We start from the raw sequence: 18,090 nt of genomic DNA, 5'->3' as shown, positions 1-18,090 counted from the left end.
TACTCCAGATTTTTTCCCATAGTTTTTTCTTCATGATCATATAAATCATGAATATCATGCTCACACGAATTCATCAATAAGCAAAACAAAAACAAAAATATCGAAACAAATAAATTTATTTTCATCAATTTTTTTGGTGATTTAAATTTATTATTCGAAAGAAGAAATGATGGATTTTTCCAAAAAGCAAGCATCATTTTTCTTATTGTATTTTTGTTTACTGTTTTACGAAAACGAAAAAATTGAAGAAATTTACAAAAATGTCAAAAACATGCCAAACTTTCATCTGGACTTTTTTTTTATCCCTCTACTCACATTCATTATCCAATAACATTGATTTATCCTGGATCAATGTTTAATTTTAGAAATAAACATACTATTACTTATCAACTATCAGCTTATGTTTTGATTTGTACCAAGTTTATTCTTCAATTAATTTAGTCTTTTTTTGTTGTTTATTTGATTCTGTTTATTCGATTCCAATTGAACATTAAACTACTACTATAATCGGTTGATGTTATTTTCTGCTTTAGTTGTTATTGTCAATTAAACGATTTCAATGTGAATACATTGAAAAAATAACAGTAAATTTGCTTCAGAATGAAATTTTTTTCCCTTGATAAAACCGACCAAACAAAAATCAAATGTTAGTTCAGTATCTAAGTGATGATGTTTGAGATTATTTATTTTCTTTTTTGGCTAGCAATGCATTGAATGGTGATGTAATTTTTCGATCAATCTTTAGAATCTGATGTTTTGATGTTTTGTATTCTCCCTCTGATTTTGATCTATTTCAACTTAAATTACAAGGTCATTCTTTTTCATCATTATATTTATGCGTTCAATATCGATTAAGCGAAAAAAAGGAAAAAACATTTCAGTTTTTCTTTTATTTCAATCCTCATGAGGGTATTTTTTTCCTAGATTTTTCTTTTGGTTTGTGTTGTTGTTATTTTTCTGATCAAGAATCCGTTAAATGGAGATTTATTCAGTGAAAAATTGCTCGTTTGTTTTTTTTTGATTCAAGTATAATTCCATTTGATTTTGACATGTAGGATTTATTTATTTAATTTTACTGTTTTTTCTTGTTTATTATGTTATGATTTTTTGTTTTTGATATTATTCTCGCGAATATTATTGGTCAAATGTGTTTATTTTTTGATCAAATCAACGATTTTATGATATGATTTTTTTGGTAAATGGAATTATCATGCATTTATACAAAATGAATTGTACAGAGCGAATAACAAAAACAAAAAACAAATGTATTAGACAGGTGTATGCAATTTTTTTGCTACGATAATAAAATAACATAACCAGCAATGGAAACTTAAAATGATTAGAACAACGAATAAATAATACGATGGTTATTTAATGGTGATAATCGATATACGTAATAACGTAAAAAAGTTGTTTAGATGTAATATACTTAAATAACTAAATTCTTAAGGTTGTTCACACCTGTCGTTTTTTTATATCCAAAAAGAATTATGTGCTAAATGTTCAATAAAAAGATTGATTATAATATATTGAATTTTGATTTGATTCGGTCTTTGTTGTTGTTGTTATTAAATTGAATCAATCCACTATGATGATTAGTATCTTCATAGAAAAAAAACGGATGGCAAGTTATTTTGGCATGTGATTCGTTTTGGTATTAAATTATTTTTTGTTCCCTCTATTTTCTCTTTATTTTTTTTTCGTATGAGAAACGTTCAGCATATATAGCAATGGTTGATTGATTGTTTGTGATTGATTGTCATTTCCAGTAGTGTTTTTTTTTGTGTGCGTACAATACCAGATCATTTAATTTCATTTTTTCTTTCATTGATGTATGAATTGTTTAATATCTATCCTAGTATCTTGTCAAATTTTGTGACCATAAAACAGAAAACAACAATAAATTAAATCAATTTCAGATGATTTTTTTCAATTTTTTTTCTCTCGATTCTTTTCTGTATTATCTGTTGATTCAAATATACATTGCTTTTTTTCAATATTGATAATTGAATCCTATCAACCTTTTTTCTGTTGTTGACTAGAACAATATTGTATGAAATGAATTGAAAACATTGACAATTGTGTGTATGTGGTACCATGAACACAACCACGAACATACAAACAAAACCAATGTTGATCACTACAACGAAAAAAAAATTTCTATTTTATAAATTGAAAAATACTATTTTTTTTGTCATCATCCTCATTGAACATTGTAATCATAAGGAAATTTCTTTCTTTCTTTACTGTTTTCTTTCGGTTCCAAATGACTGAATTGTTAAACTCAATGATGATGATGGAGAAGACTATCGGTTGACAGTTTTAACTCGTTATTAGTAAAAATGAAAAAATATATAATGCTCGTTAGCTTTAGGGCTGACACGAAACACAAATGAATTTAATATCTGATTTCTGTGTGTCTCTCTACATATATCTGTTTGTTACTGAATATCTGTTGAAAATATCATTAAAAATACATTCAAGCATTATCTATGTGTGTGTGTATCGGTGTGTTTTAGTATCATTCGATTAATCGTATATATAAATATTATGAGATAATAATAATGAGAAACAAAACAACAACAACAAAAATGGTTGAAAAAAATGAAAATTAGTAACAACCCAACAATAACAATAATCAAGGTGCTCAGGTGTTTATGTGCGTGTGATTTACAATAAAACAAAAAACAAAAAATCTTGAATAAAAAAAACACACAAAGAAACACAACGAAATAAACTAGTTTTGATTTTTATTTTTACTTTTATTTTTTAATTTATTATTATATTTAATGATCATCATCATTATCATTATTGTATAATGAAGTGTTTTGAGTATAAATATCATTCAACAATACAACCTTATACTTATACAATCTAGACAATATACGGAAGTCATGAATGATTGTAAATATTGTTTTTTTATTTTTGTTTGTTTATGTTCCAATTGGAACAATTTTTTTCTAACTTATAATAATGACTATTATTATATAACCATTCATTTTTGTTTTTTGGTCATTCATTTATTCATTTTTTGTTTCTTCTTCCATTTAGATAAACACTATTATAATCAAAAGTGTGTGTGTTTTTTTCTTGACAAATTTGAGTAAATTTTTTATTTTTTTTTTTTGATTTTGTTGTTGTTGGAAAATGTGTGTATGTGACATAGGTTAATTACATTATTTGAGAAGATAAATTCGCTAGGCTATTATCATTATTATTTTTGTCCATGTCTATGTTTGTGTGTGTGAGATGAGATTTTCGGATCATCTTCCAAATTGATGATGATGATGATTGTATGATTTTTCATGCAATTCGATTTACATTTTCTTTATTTTTTTGTATTTGGGCAAGAAAAAAAAGCATTTCGCAAAATTAGATGAATTAAATCATCCGATAGCATGATATGTTTTCATGCTACATACCTAAAGATTAATCAATGATGATAAAAACACCTAAAGAAAATATTTTTCAATGAAATTCTTCTCTTTTCTTTTTTCTCAATACATTTTCAGTTTATTTTCTGGTCACAGGATTTCCTCGAATTATCAACAATGTTCAGAACAGATATTTTTTTTTGTCTGTGTGTGTGTGTGTTTGTAGTTACACATCCAGCTACAAGAATCATTATCTGTTGTTATTTACAAATCAACAAAAATTCAATCCAGTCAATTCAGTACATTCAACCTCCGGCCACAAAAACAATATTTAAATCTTATCTGAATACAATTCTTCAACACTCTACAACCACATTATCATTCATTATTGTTTTGATTAGCTAACCAGAAATGTAGACGAAAAAAAGGGAAAGTCCAAACTTTGGTATCGAAAACAAAAATGTTTTTTTTTTTTTTGTTTTTTTTACCTTTCTCATTGAATTGATGTTTTTGTTGTCGTTTGTTATGATGATGATCATTTTATTCCACCTGTTATTGTTGTCATTTTTTTCTGGTTTGTTTCTATCATGATTGAATCGACGGAACCGGTCTATCGAAATAATTATATATCAAAAAAAACATTGTCATTAGAAAATATCTATCCATTCGGATTCATTCAATGATGATAAAAAATTGAATGAAAAAGGGAAAAAATAGACATACCTATTCTTTTTTTTGCCCCTGGTTTATCATAGATCATATTATAATTTAATGAATGTTCTTTTTTTTCTCCCTTTATTTTTCTCTACATTAAATACATTTTATTTTGAATATGAAAAAAAACTAGATAAAAAATGAGAGATTGGCACCGAAACGAGTATATTTAGATAACAACAACAAAAAAAATGAATAAATGAACCGACCTGGCCCAAAATTATATTATATCTTTGATTAAATTCAATAGGAGGACAAGTCGAAAAAAATAGCGGAAAAAAATCGATGATTTTTTTCATTCATTTCGAATAGATCAATCGATACGAACAGGAACAACAACAACAACAAGCGATTGAATTGTTGGTTGTTATTGACGTTGGCAACCAACATAAGTTTCACATTGATCAAAAGGAAAAATAAAGATGAAAAAAAAGGGAAAAATGACGATTTTAAATCGTTTTATATCTTCGATTTCATTTCATTTTTTTTGTCTGTTATTTTTTCCATTATTGAATTGTTGTCTACCATAATCGTCAACGATTGAATTGTTGCAAAAAAAGGTTTCATTTTCGTAAATCACATTGATCATAAAATCGATTGTATCTAAAGTTATGAATATTGTCTATTTTGAATTATCATTTTAAATTTTTCAGCGAGAAAATAACGATTTAATAATTATCAAATCGAATAATTTATTTCAGAGAAAAAAACTCCATTGCTATTTAAGTGTTGATTAACATGTTTTTTTAATCCTCGATCATCAGGTGAAACATCAACGGTAATCAACACACCTGAAGCTATGTGATTTTTTTCAAATATGATAGTCAACTACCTTCATTAGGAAAGTTTATTTTATTTTACGTTTTTCTTTTAATTTTACCTTAATTTTGATTAAAATTAAAAAAAATTTCTGTTGTTAAACATTATTTAATTATCTTTTGGATATGTTTTTTTCTTTGGGAAATGACGACTCATCATTATCATCAAAAAAAAAACGATTGACATTTATGATCTTCATCATTTAATGATTAGTTTATTTCTATCATTCGATTTCAAACTTTGTTTTATGTGTCATTAATTATCAATTTGTGATTGCATACATCACATTTTACATTATATCTATATCATTAATTATCAAAACTGAAATTTTATCGAACTAATTATGATGTTAATCAAAATATTGTAAATCGTGAATTAAAGCGAATAGAAAAGAAATTTGGTTCAATTTTGTTACACGTGCATTGAATTTTTGAGAAAGAGAAAAAAAAACGAACAACACGTTCATTTTCCATTGTGATCCAACAATTATCATCGCATCGATGTTTCAACCAAAACGGGGCACAAAAAAAACTATTTCGAGGAAGTTTGTCGTATGTAAAGAAAAACAAACTTTTTGTTTTTTTCACCCATCATTATTTATGAAGATGACATTAATGTTTTGATTTGATGAATACACCTAACTGTATAGCTGGGTTTTTTTCGATGTGAACTGAAAATTTTCCTTCCTTATTTCAATCTTTTCGATCCTTATTTCAAAATATTTGCAAACATAATGTTCATAAACCATAATTGTTTAGTTTATCACATCAGTTTATTTTTTTCCAATATTTACATTCGAATAAATTTTTTATTTATTTGATAGAAAATAATCTATTGCATGCAAATTCTAATATTTTTTTTTCGTCAAATTGATCGAATATATTCAGTAGAAATATAAGGGAGAGGATAAAATTTATCAGCCAGCTCAAACAACATCGATACAATCGATTTATCATTCGATTATGTATACATTTCAATGTTTGTTTTTGTTCGTTATTCAAAACAAAGTGGATTTTTTTGTGTATGAAGATTAAATATGTGATGTATATCTTTTTTTCATTTGACTTTTATCAACAAGAATGTTGAAAATCATTGAAATAATAATCTTTGTCTTGAAATTTTATTTTTTTTTATTTCCGGTTATTGTAGTTTTTTAAAATAATATTATTATTGAATAGATAGTGATGATCGATTCAATTCTTACTTTTGTTTTTGATTAATGATTAATTTCTCCTTCACAAAGTTAACCAATTTTCAACGTAGTGAAAAAATGTGACGAGAAAAAAAGAAGACTTTCACTTTGAAAATAGAAAATTTAATGATTTTTCTCTCTTTCTTTTATTTTTATCTTTTAAATACATTTTTAAATCATTAGAATTTTCATTTTACCTTCGATTTTTTTCTTGTTATTGTGACCTATTCGATATTTTTTTATTAAGAAAAAAAATTTAATGAAATAAAAATCATCATTATTGTTTCATTTTATAGGGTTGAGGTAACAAAAAAAAAAAACGAAATTGTCAAACAAAATAGAAAAATCATTCGAAAAGAAAAATTCGTTCATGTCATTAGTATTATGAGTAGAAAAAAAAATCATAACCGAATTTTAAAAATATCATGATATACAATGGCCGACCACACACACGCACACACGTTTTTGATCGATTTCTTTCCATTTTTTTTTCGTAAGCGTTTTTTTTGATATCAAAAGGAAATCCGGGAAAAAAGAAATCTTTTTTTAAGTTGTACATTTTCATTGTTTTTTTATTATTATCTTTATCCATCCATCCATCTGATTGATTGATGTTTTCAAACAAAGCCGATAAAAAAGAATGAATGGGAAAACAAAACAAAACAAAAAAATGTTTAAAACAAATCATCATGATCATTAGAATTCAATTAGCAAAATAGTTTTTTGTTTTGTCGTTAAAAGTTAATTTGTGTGTTTATTTGAAACAAAATCTTATGGCTTTAGGTTTTTTTCTGTTTCTCATCTTATATCTGGCCATGGCTCAGAAAAACAAACAAACAAACAAGTGGTTGTGAGAAAATATCGATCAAACTAGATGTTGACCGATCCATCCGACCGATTAATTGATTGATCGGTCGGTCCGTTGGTTCGTTCGATCGATCAATGATAAATAATGAAGATTAATTGGAATTAATTTGACGATCAACAAAATCGATTTAACGGATCAAATTTTGTTTATTTTATTTTTCAATTTTCTTTTGTTAATGATCCATTTCAAATGTGTTTTTACTGTTCACTTGGTTTAGTTTTTATCATCATTTTGTTTTGATTTTATTATCATTATATTTATTTCATTGGTATCTTTTTTTATGATCGAATCCATTTTCGTTGTTGTTGTTGTTGTTATCATTTGAAAGGTCATTTTAATCTTTGTTGATTTTTTATTTTAGTTTATCTGGTCGGTGCAAAACATTTATTTAGTTGTTTTTCTTCATTTCTTTTTTTTTCTTCACTAATCTTCATTTTTATTTGCTTTCAATTGTGTTTATATTTAGTATAGATCATATAAGTCATTTAAGACAAAATATTTTGTTGTTTTTTTTTGTCTTTCTTTTCATTATCCATGTTGATAAATTTTTTCAATAGTTGTTCGATGATGCTGATCCATTATTTTAATCATTGAATATTTGAACTAAAATCATTGGATCATGTATTAGGATACTTTAAAATTGTCGATTTTCTTTTTTTTCAAATCATGATGATCAAATCAAAGAAAAATTATTAGATAATATGATTTTATATAATTTTTTTAAAATTTATTTATAAAATTTCTATTGTTATTTTTCTTTTTAGGTATATAAAGGTATGAAAACGAATAAAATCAAATTTTTTTTACTAACTTACACAAACCAGTGGTCTGACCAATGATACAAAACATAAATGAAATTGGTTGGGCAATATTATAACCACCGGTAATAATCATTGTATCACTTATATACCTATTCATGTTAACTATCTACTATGATCAATTTATTTAATCCAAATGAATATAACATGAAATAAATATTTTTTAAAAAGAAAATCAAGCAACAGGTGAGATTGACTTTTTTTCTGGTCTGCAACAGGTGAATGATTACAACAACAATTTTCAATCAAAAAAAAACAACCAACCACATAAGAGAATTTCGTATGAAGAAAAAATAATTTAAAAGCGGTTGAATTTTTTCTTAGTTTAGTTTAGTTTAGCCCGTTTTTTCCAATCTCTTTTTATTATTATTCATTTTGTTGTTTAGATATAAACATTGAACCGAAATGATGATGAAGATTATTCATCGTTTTTTTTTAAATAGACCCATCATTTTCAACTTTTTTTACGGGCATGAATTTCTTCTCTCTTCTTGTGTGTTTCTTTTTTGGTTTATTTGAGCTTAAATTTTTTGAAAAAAACACTGCTCAATACTTTAAAATACTCGAGTACCTTGTTTTATTCTTCAATGTTGAGACAACAAAAGAAGCACCAATGTTTGAACGAAGACGAAAAAAAAATTAATTTTCACACCACCACCACCGAAAACAAAACAAAAAAGACCACGATCAACATCTTAGCCAGTATAATGATAATTATAATGAAAAATGATGATGATGATGAACAAAACAACAAAATAACGATGGAATTCGATCGTAATAAATTTTTATTTTATTTTATAAAGCGCTTTTTAGATTCATAGGTTAACAACAACAACAAAAATATTCTGCTTTAGTTTTTTTCTCTTTCTACTCACTAACTAACACTATCTTTTGTTTCATTCAGAATTGATTTGACAAAATAGGAAGAAGAAAAAAACAAAAGCTAGAAAAAAACTTTTACGACCATCACTTTATATATATGGATAGTTACAATACGAACACAATGGATGAATGAATTTTTTGCTTTAGATTCGACTGTGTCTCTTTTAGTTGTTGCTTTTTTGTGATTTATTCTGGCAGCCTGAATATCTTATTGTTGTTGTGATTGTTACCTGTAGAGCACAATCCATCATCGTTTTTCATTGTCATAGTCGTCGTAGTCGTTGTCGACAATGATGATAATTGTAATAAAGGGCTCCAAGTTTTTCTTCTATTTTTTGTGCTTGGTTAGCTGGGCGCATCATTTTCATCATCATAGGAACCGCATATAGTGCGTAAAAATTACAAAGGCAATGTACAATGTTCTCGTATTATATACCACCTCCGTACACATACATACGACCACAACAACCAACAAAACAAAACAACTCTAAACAACAATTGAAATCATTGAATTTTTTCCTTGTACCTTTGACCTTTTCAAATGACCTCTGAAGAATGATAAAAATGAAAGAGAGTTTTACATGATGATGAAACCTTTGACTTGAATTGAATGAACATACAATAGTCATGTGTAGGATAAACTTTTTTTTTCTTTTTCCTCAAATAACAGCCGAAAATGATAATAATGATGATGATGATGATATTTGCCGTTGACCCCTTGAAAATTATATAACGAATTGTATGTGCAAAATAATATTTGACCATCATGATCGTTATCATTATCGTCTTTATTATGAACAAAAAAAAATATAGAATCCAGCATTGGATCAGCCGTTGTATTAGTCTTTTTATTATAAGGATTGAATATTGGAATTTGATATGATTTTCTGTTTCTTATTTTGTGTTTTTTCAAGTATTCGATTTGAAATAAAAATTGTCTCATTTTTTTCACAAAAAAATCAACTTTTTTTTAGAAAATGATCTCTGTAATGATTAGTGTGTGAATTTTAAGTTTGTGTTGATGATTTTGATCGATAATTATCATTAACAGAAAAAAAGTTATATTCATTTAAACACTCATTGAAATAAAAATTTCAAGATAATTAAATTGTGTGAATTTATTCTCCAATTTTTCTCCGAAAAAAATAACAATAATGATGATGGTCGTTGTTGTTGAACATTATGGGGATATCTTTTAGATTTTATCTTTTACAAAGATTAAATTGATAATAAAATTACCGACGAAAAAAAATCATGATGATAATATAATGATCAGGCTTCAAAATGAATAATTGAAAAAAAAATTTCATGCATTAATCTTGTTTCATTCACACATTTCATAACCAATTTGTAATCATATAATTCAAAGATAAAGAAAGAAATAGATAGATAGAAAGAGGTAGAAGCGAAAAATCATTTATATATCCGATTTTTTTTCAATTTTTTAAATGGGAAAAAACTTGTTGCCCTTGATTATTAGTTATATTATTCGAAATCGTATTTTGACATAACAATTACATTGAATAGAAAATTTGTGTGTGGTATTATCTTCTTCTGATAATCATTTTCAAATTATTTTAAATTTTAAATTTTTTTTTCTATTTTCAAATTCAAAAAATGTACATGCACACATTTACAATGTCTAATTGTATAATAATAATTATCATCTGATGATTATAATCACGATATCCATATATGTGATAAAGCGATGATGGTGGCTTCTCACCTTTTCTTGTTGCTGTTGTTGTTATTTTCGGTCTTTTACTCATTATATAAATGTTTGATTACAATATGACCAAAAGTTAATCTTTAAGATCGACAGCTTTATATAGTTTTTGAAAATGAAACATAAATAAACAAATAAATGTAAAGAATACATTTTTTTGACAGGCATCATTTCATCAATTTTTGTTGTTGTTGTTACAGGCTTACTGTCGATTATGTCGGTCGAACTATATTTATAAAAATGAAATATTATTTTCTTCGTATGTTCAATTTATAAATTCAATATAGATTTAAAAAAGATCAAATTTTTTCTTATTATTTCGACACTATTTTTATCAATATTTGTGTGTATGTATGTCTGTGTGTTTGATAATGATTATGATAATAATCTTAATAATCATAATCATAAGAATAAGATTCATACAAATTTGACAAGAGATAAGAAAATTTTTTTAACAAAAAAAGAAAAGAAATGAAATGAAATGATGAAAATCGTGTTCTCGATCTTCAACATCATCATATATAAACATCAATTTAGATACAAAATAATGATATATCCGAATAGTTTTTTGTTTGTTTGTTTGGCGACTTATGGAAACTAGATAGATTAGATAGATAGGTCTTATTATCGCATCAATATTTTATTATATAAATCATAACACTATGGTAAACGAATAACATTATAAAAAGAAAAAAGAAATGGGCTGCTAATTTGTCGGCCTAGTTTGTTCAACTTCGGTTTTTCTGTTTTTTTTTCTTCTTCTTCATTCATTATAATAGTTTCAAGATTTAATGTTTTACACATACACACACACTTACAAACACGAATCTTTAAGCAGGTTGTTGATCATTCTTTTTTTTCCTTCATTCTTTGATCTGATTGATCAGTAAACACTTGAGTGAATAAATAAATGAATGAATGAATGTGTTGAAACATTCATCATTTGATTTGATAATCGTGTAATATGCCAACCTATATGACTACATCATCATCATCATCATTTAATATTCTCTTTTGGTTGAAAAGTTTGGAAAGAAAAATTTTTTGAGAATTTTTCTCACAGACATACACACATACATCATCATTCACAAACATTTTTTTCCCTCAATACACATATAGATTGATAGATAAATGTCGAACTTGATTTTCATTTATAATGATAATAATGATTATGTAATGATTGTTATATGAAGAATTTTCAATGTTTTTTTTCTACTTCTATGTATAGATATTCACATCATCGTCATCATCATTATCGTTGTTGTTGCAAATAGAAATTTTTATTTTCTTTTTTTTTCTTGAGATGAATGATCGATTGATGACATGGATGAAAAGATGGATATATATGGGATAAATGAAAATGAACAACAAAAGTTGAATATGTGAAGTGAATTATAACAATCAACCTACGAAATGGTCAAATGGTTTTCATTTTTTTTTCTGCCACGACCTTTTGAAGGTCTCAATTTTTTTCTACTCTCTCTCTTTATTTTTCTACAATTATTTATCATCATTATATCGAACAGCAACAACAACAACGACATCGACAATAATCATCATTATTATTAATTCAAACATCATTGTTATACATTATTATTTGGTATCGGTTAATGATAATAACCGGTCGGTTAACAATTTTTATATGTGTGTATGTGTTTCAGATTGCCAATATCTTTTACACTATTAAGAAATTGTGATTGTGATTTATCTAGCTTTATGCATCGATTTTAATAGTGTTTTAATCTTTTTTTACCCTTACTTCATCGAAATATAGGGGGGTTTAATCTATAGATCGAATGAATAAAATTCCAATGTCAAAATAAAAGCTTCATTGATGATGATAATGAGACAGTGCAATAATCTAAATAAGAATTCAATCTTTGTTTAATCATATAAGTCTATGAAAATGGTTTTTTTCCTATTTTTATATTCCTCCATATGATATAAATACTTCGATATTGTTACTTTGATTATATAACGAATAACAAAAAAATCCACCAAAGTTGATCAAAAAAAATTTTCCGCCTACGTATCAAAATAATACATTGTGCTTTTTTATTTCCATATTATTTTCTTTGATTTTTGTATCTTTTATTTTGTTGGTTTGTTTGGTGCAAACTCATTATGGATCTTTTCAGCAAGTTTTCTACCTAAATCATTATCATCATCATAGTTGCCAAAATAAAAGATCATGATCACTATCGGATTGAATTGGTTAATTTTTTTGTTTAGTTATTTTTTTATTGTTTTTTTATCTTAATCATATTGAATATATCGATTTATCTCACCTATTGAATATAAACCGTTTGCCACAATTTTGTAGTTTAAATTTTATTGTCAGCTTATCATTTTATAAAGTTTATTTTTGTTTATTTTGATTATTTCATTGTTCATATGTTAAATTCCGATTTCTGTACAAGTATCTGAAAATTCTCAAATAAAAATCTAAAGATAATCTTCAATTTTTGTTCAGTTTTTTTATTGGCTGCTATGGCACGATTCTTGATGAATGATCATAATTTTGTTCTGGTCTATGATGATGATAAGATTTGTAGATAAAATCTAACAATTAAATATTCGGATTCATATACTTTTACATGATGATAATATAAATCCATCAATGGTATAAAGTTTTCTAATATTGGTCTAAGAAGATTACCATCGTTATCATCATCATTAAATGATGTTATCATACACACATACACATATATAACAACACTAACGAACTATTTTGGTCATTTTATTCAGAGATAAATGTATTGTATATATGGATGTTTATGGATTGAATGTGTTTATGTGTATTTTGTAAAGCGAAAACCAAAATAAAAATAAATGTTCAAAGTTCATCATTAGTATTGATGTAATCAACAGTTTTTTCTATCTATCGATTTGATTCGTTGTTGGTTTACTTGTCTTTTGTTTTGTATATCAAAAAATCCACGAATTTTTCTAACTAAATAAATCGGTAAATTATTTCTTTCTGATATACACACAATTTCAAAAATAATAATATAAGCCATTCAATGATAATGATAATACAATGCATTGCATGAAAAAGTTGGTTTAATTACATTCGATTCATGATATTTTTTCTTCTTCTCAATATGTGTGTATGATGTTGATGATAATAACGATATATGGTGTAGTTTAATGGTGTATGATGATAATGAATCAAATTGTTGTGTAGTTTTTTCTTGTATTTGTGTGTGTGTGTGAGAAACCAAAAACTTAATCATCATAGGTAAAATAAGAACAATAACCAAAACATAATAATATTGATGTGATCCATTTTTTTTGTAATCGTTTCTTCTCCTCATGCATCTTATTTTTTTATTTTTATTTTATAGATCATCTTGTTCTGGTGGTGATAGTGATATAGTTCATAATGATTAATGAATAATATTTATTTGATGTTATGGATAAATGTTTGATGCTTGTTTTGTTTTTTTTTGTTGTTTGTTTCAAACTTTTAGAATTGCTAACATTATTTATCAATAACAGAAGCCGGTAAAAATGATGATGATGATGATGTATCGATAAAAAAAATATATATTTGAATAACGGTTATATACAAAATAATCCATCAGATTTCATCATCATCATTGGTATCAGCATGTGGCGCCCATTCTTAACCCTCTTCAAGATGATCATCTATAAGAGATCTTTTGAATATTAAAATATTGTTGAAAAGAAAAGATCTTCAAGAGATATCGAATTCAACAGCCGGAAAAAATATGTTTTTTTATATGATAACAATAGATCATTGAAAAGTTTCGAAAAAAAAAATATATTTTAGAATTGATTGATTTGATTATGAGATTCGAATTGTTGTTAGTGGTTGAAGTATAGTAGAAGAAGAAAAAACAATGAATAACTATAGCGATAAAAAAATTGAAAAAAAAACTGGGCCGAGTCAATTTATTCTGTCTATTTTAATTAATGCTTGTTACCTGCTTTAACCACCACCATCATCATCATCATCATCATCATCACTGTAGATTTTTGAATTTTTTATTTTCATCAAATTTCATTACTGATTGTCATGATGGTTGTTTGTGTTTGATGATTGAGGCTGAACAAATCATCACAAATATAGATCATCAATCCATCTTGTTGTTATGGATGGTTGTTGTTGTTGTTGTCATCGTTATCTCTGGTTATATGATCATACACACACACAGCTGGAACCATTGCCAAAACCTGGATATTCAAGTGAAAAGAAAACAAAAACATACAAACTAAACAATAAACAAACAAATAAACATGAAAAATGATTTGTTTAAAAATAATCAATGAAACAAAATGAAAATTTTATCAACAACAAAAAAAAATTGAAAAATTGAATAAAATAAAATCCATTCATTCATTTATTTTATTCATTAATATTTGGTCGACCGGTCAAGTGAAAACATTTATCAATCAACATTTGTTTTTGTTTTTTGTTTTGTTTTGTTTTGCTCAAGTGCCGATATAATTTGGTGTATTTGATTTTTTCAACAACTTGTTGTTCTGTTACTGTTTTTTTTTCGGTCGATCTAATTTATTATTGTTTGATGTGGATAAATGAATGAAAAATGTAGAAAGAACAAGAAATCTTTATTTTACCTTTGAATTTGGCGTAAAAAATTTGTATTGGTTAAACCCCTTCCATAAACCTCCAAGTGAAATATAGTGCTCCATTTTGAATTTATATTTTTGTTTTAAAGAAAAGAACAATAATGAAAGAAATCCATTATTTTACTCCTGTTCGATCAACCAATATGGATGCTACAGTTCATCATTCTTTTTTTTATTATGATTATTTTTATTGTATTTTTGGCTGATTTTCTCATTATCGGGAAAAAAGTTTAAACTGCAGTAAATTTAAAAATTCAAAAAAACTGCGTGTTGGTGCGTTTATGTTGGTCTTAATTTTTCTGTTTTTTTTTGAATTTTCAAAGAAAAAAAACTTCTGTTGCTAAGAATCAACTGACAAGAATCTCCAATAGTGACGGAATTTTTTTATTTGTATTTTTTTTGAAAACAAAAAGTCCAATCTAAGAATTTTTTTTTGTTCATCACATACATTCGCGTGACATAGCATACTCATTTAAATGCTAATATTTTGAATATAAATTGAGTTGAATAAAGTTTTTCCATTTCCATAATCTTAAGAATCGATGAATCGATTTCGATTGAAATTGGTAAATTCTTGTTCAATGTCATCTTTATATACATTGTTTATTTTCATCAAAATTCAATGATAACATAATTCATATTAATTATTCTTGTTTATTCATGTAAGAGAAATGAGAAAAAAAAATTTGATCTATTTTTCTATTATTTAATCGACCTGATGACCTGAGCTAATGAACTGATCAGCTAAAACAAATGAAAGTTAATTAGAAAAGGTCTTGACACTAATATAGTTTGTTGATATTAATAAATTTAATGATCATTATTGTTGATTGTGATGATGATGATGAGAATGGTGTCAATCATGTAGGATTCTTTTTTTAAAGAAAAACTAATCGATTTTTTCCCTTATGAACCTATGATTCGTACTTTATAAATAATCTTCATTTTTTTTAAAAAAATTTATGAAATTTTTCTTTTTACATTTCATTACAAAAAATAAAATTCATCTTGTTTCAACGAATAATGTTTCATTATTTTTTTCCGTTCTTATATCATTCATTAATGTTTAACGGGAAAAATTTAATGAAACTTTTATTGTATTTATAATTTTTTTTTCATTCATGTTGTTGTTGAAATAACTTAATGTAATTTGTTCTAATATCGGCTTTTAATTGTCATTTCTTATTAAAACTATGGGAATAAAATATACTTTAGTGATATACTTGACTATTCTTTAGTGGATCGATAGCTTTTTATCTGACCTATTAAAGTGGTTTTTTTTCTTACTGATAATGATAATAATAATAATAATAATGGTCGTATTCGTAGATAATAGTGGTGAATTTTTTCTAAGATGGTAGCGGCAAGTTGCCATGTTGTGGAATGCTGACTTATTTTGCCGTTTTTTTTTTGATTCTATTTCTGTCAACGGTACCTTCGTAGACAAATGAAAAAATAAACGGAAAAAACAAAATGAAAATAGGAAACAATTTCAAATACCGTATTGATAAAAAGTTTCTTACTTTACATTTTCATTATTCTGTCATCTATGGCAACCATGGTGCAAGTATATTGTAAATTCAATGGAAATTTTTACGTTTTTTTTCCTATTTCTCCATACGATCAAATCGAATGAATATTTATTTCATCGTCATTCATGTTTGTCAAGGTGAAATACTTTTATCAAGCACCGAATTCATGTTGAAATTAGCGTGCCAACGCAAACGTTTTTTATCAAGTTTTTGTTTGTCTTTTTGATTTCATAGTTACAATTTTCAAATTGTTGATTTTGTTTTTCCGTATTAGAATCATTGAAATTTTCAATATTTATTTTATTTTGTTTATTTGATATAAAAATTCATCAACAAATTACAAATTTATTTTTATCAATTCAAACGATCGATGGTTAACCATCAAATCATTTGTGTAGGTATGTTTTTTTTGAATTTTCTATCACTTTCAGCATCAATAATGTAAATTGATAATCAAATTGATAACCTTCAAATGTGGTGAATATTTTTTGTTGTTGTTGTTGTACATTCAAGCTTAATGGTGAATGTCACCAAAAATTTTGTTCAGAATTTTTCTATTTAAAAGCTAAATTCAAATATATTAATGAGATATATAATCCTTATTGAATTATTAATAATGATTCAATTGTTGTTGTTGTTTTTTTCACCAATAAAATTTTTGTTATCATTATTTTTTTCAACAAAATAAAATAAGTAAAGTAGTAGAAGAAGAAAAATAACGCTTGATGTACGTGTAAACCATTTGATTTATTACTAGCCATTAAATTGAATTAAATTGAATGTATACTGCTATAAATGAAGATTATTTTTAGATAAATTTTCATTTTCTGTCATTTGATCAATCTCATTTATTTATTCATTAATTGACAATATTCAAGCAAAGTTTTTGGTTGAATTCCGAAACTCTTTTTTATCAAAAAAAAGACGAATAAAAATGACATATCAATCATAAAGGAATGAGGCTTAATTTTTTTTTATTTTCATCATTATCAGATAAATTGATCGATAATGAATCGAATCAATATATTGATAGCGGATCAATTATTCATTCATTTATTCATTCATATATACATTAATTCATTCGCTTAAATAAGGATGAGTTGGAAAAAAAGTCAGTAACTATTACATCGTATTTGAAAATATTTAATGATTTAACAAACACCCTGTATGTAATAAATTTTGAAGAAAAAGAAGAAAAAAAATTGATTCGAATACGAATCATTTTCATCATTAAGTTGGTAAAATGAAAAATAATTTGAATATAGAAAAAAAAACTATACAATTTCAGTTTTAGATTGAATCGATTGTGTGCGTGTGTCTTTCGGCTGGTTCGTATGTGTGTGACTTTTTTTTTCTTTTACCTTGTTGTTGTTCATATCATTACCTAACGAAAATGTGAAAATACCTACAAGCGACCTACCACATAGGTATGCGAAATGCAAATTTTTTTTTGTTTTGTTTCTTTACTAAAAAAAACATTCATTGAAATTGCAACAACTGTTTTCGGTTCAGATAAATTTAGATAAAATATATTTTGAATTCAAAATT

At 25.7% G+C, this 18,090-nt stretch overlaps 1 protein-coding gene across 1 annotated transcript in view; it reads left to right on the top strand.

The window, feature by feature from the left end:
• LOC113797393 (uncharacterized) overlaps nt 1–18,090 on the top strand; it is a 34,684-nt gene that overhangs the window by 9,921 nt on the left and 6,673 nt on the right.

The sequence above is a fragment of the Dermatophagoides pteronyssinus genome, unplaced genomic scaffold (assembly GCF_027571235.1).
Source record: "Dermatophagoides pteronyssinus isolate colony J.1.1.1.1 unplaced genomic scaffold, Derpt_VIB-CSIC_2022.12 sq0002, whole genome shotgun sequence".
Lineage (NCBI taxonomy): Eukaryota > Metazoa > Arthropoda > Arachnida > Sarcoptiformes > Pyroglyphidae > Dermatophagoides > Dermatophagoides pteronyssinus.
The sequence above is the reverse complement of the archived record's forward strand: the minus strand, read 5'-3'. Positions and strand labels throughout refer to the sequence as shown.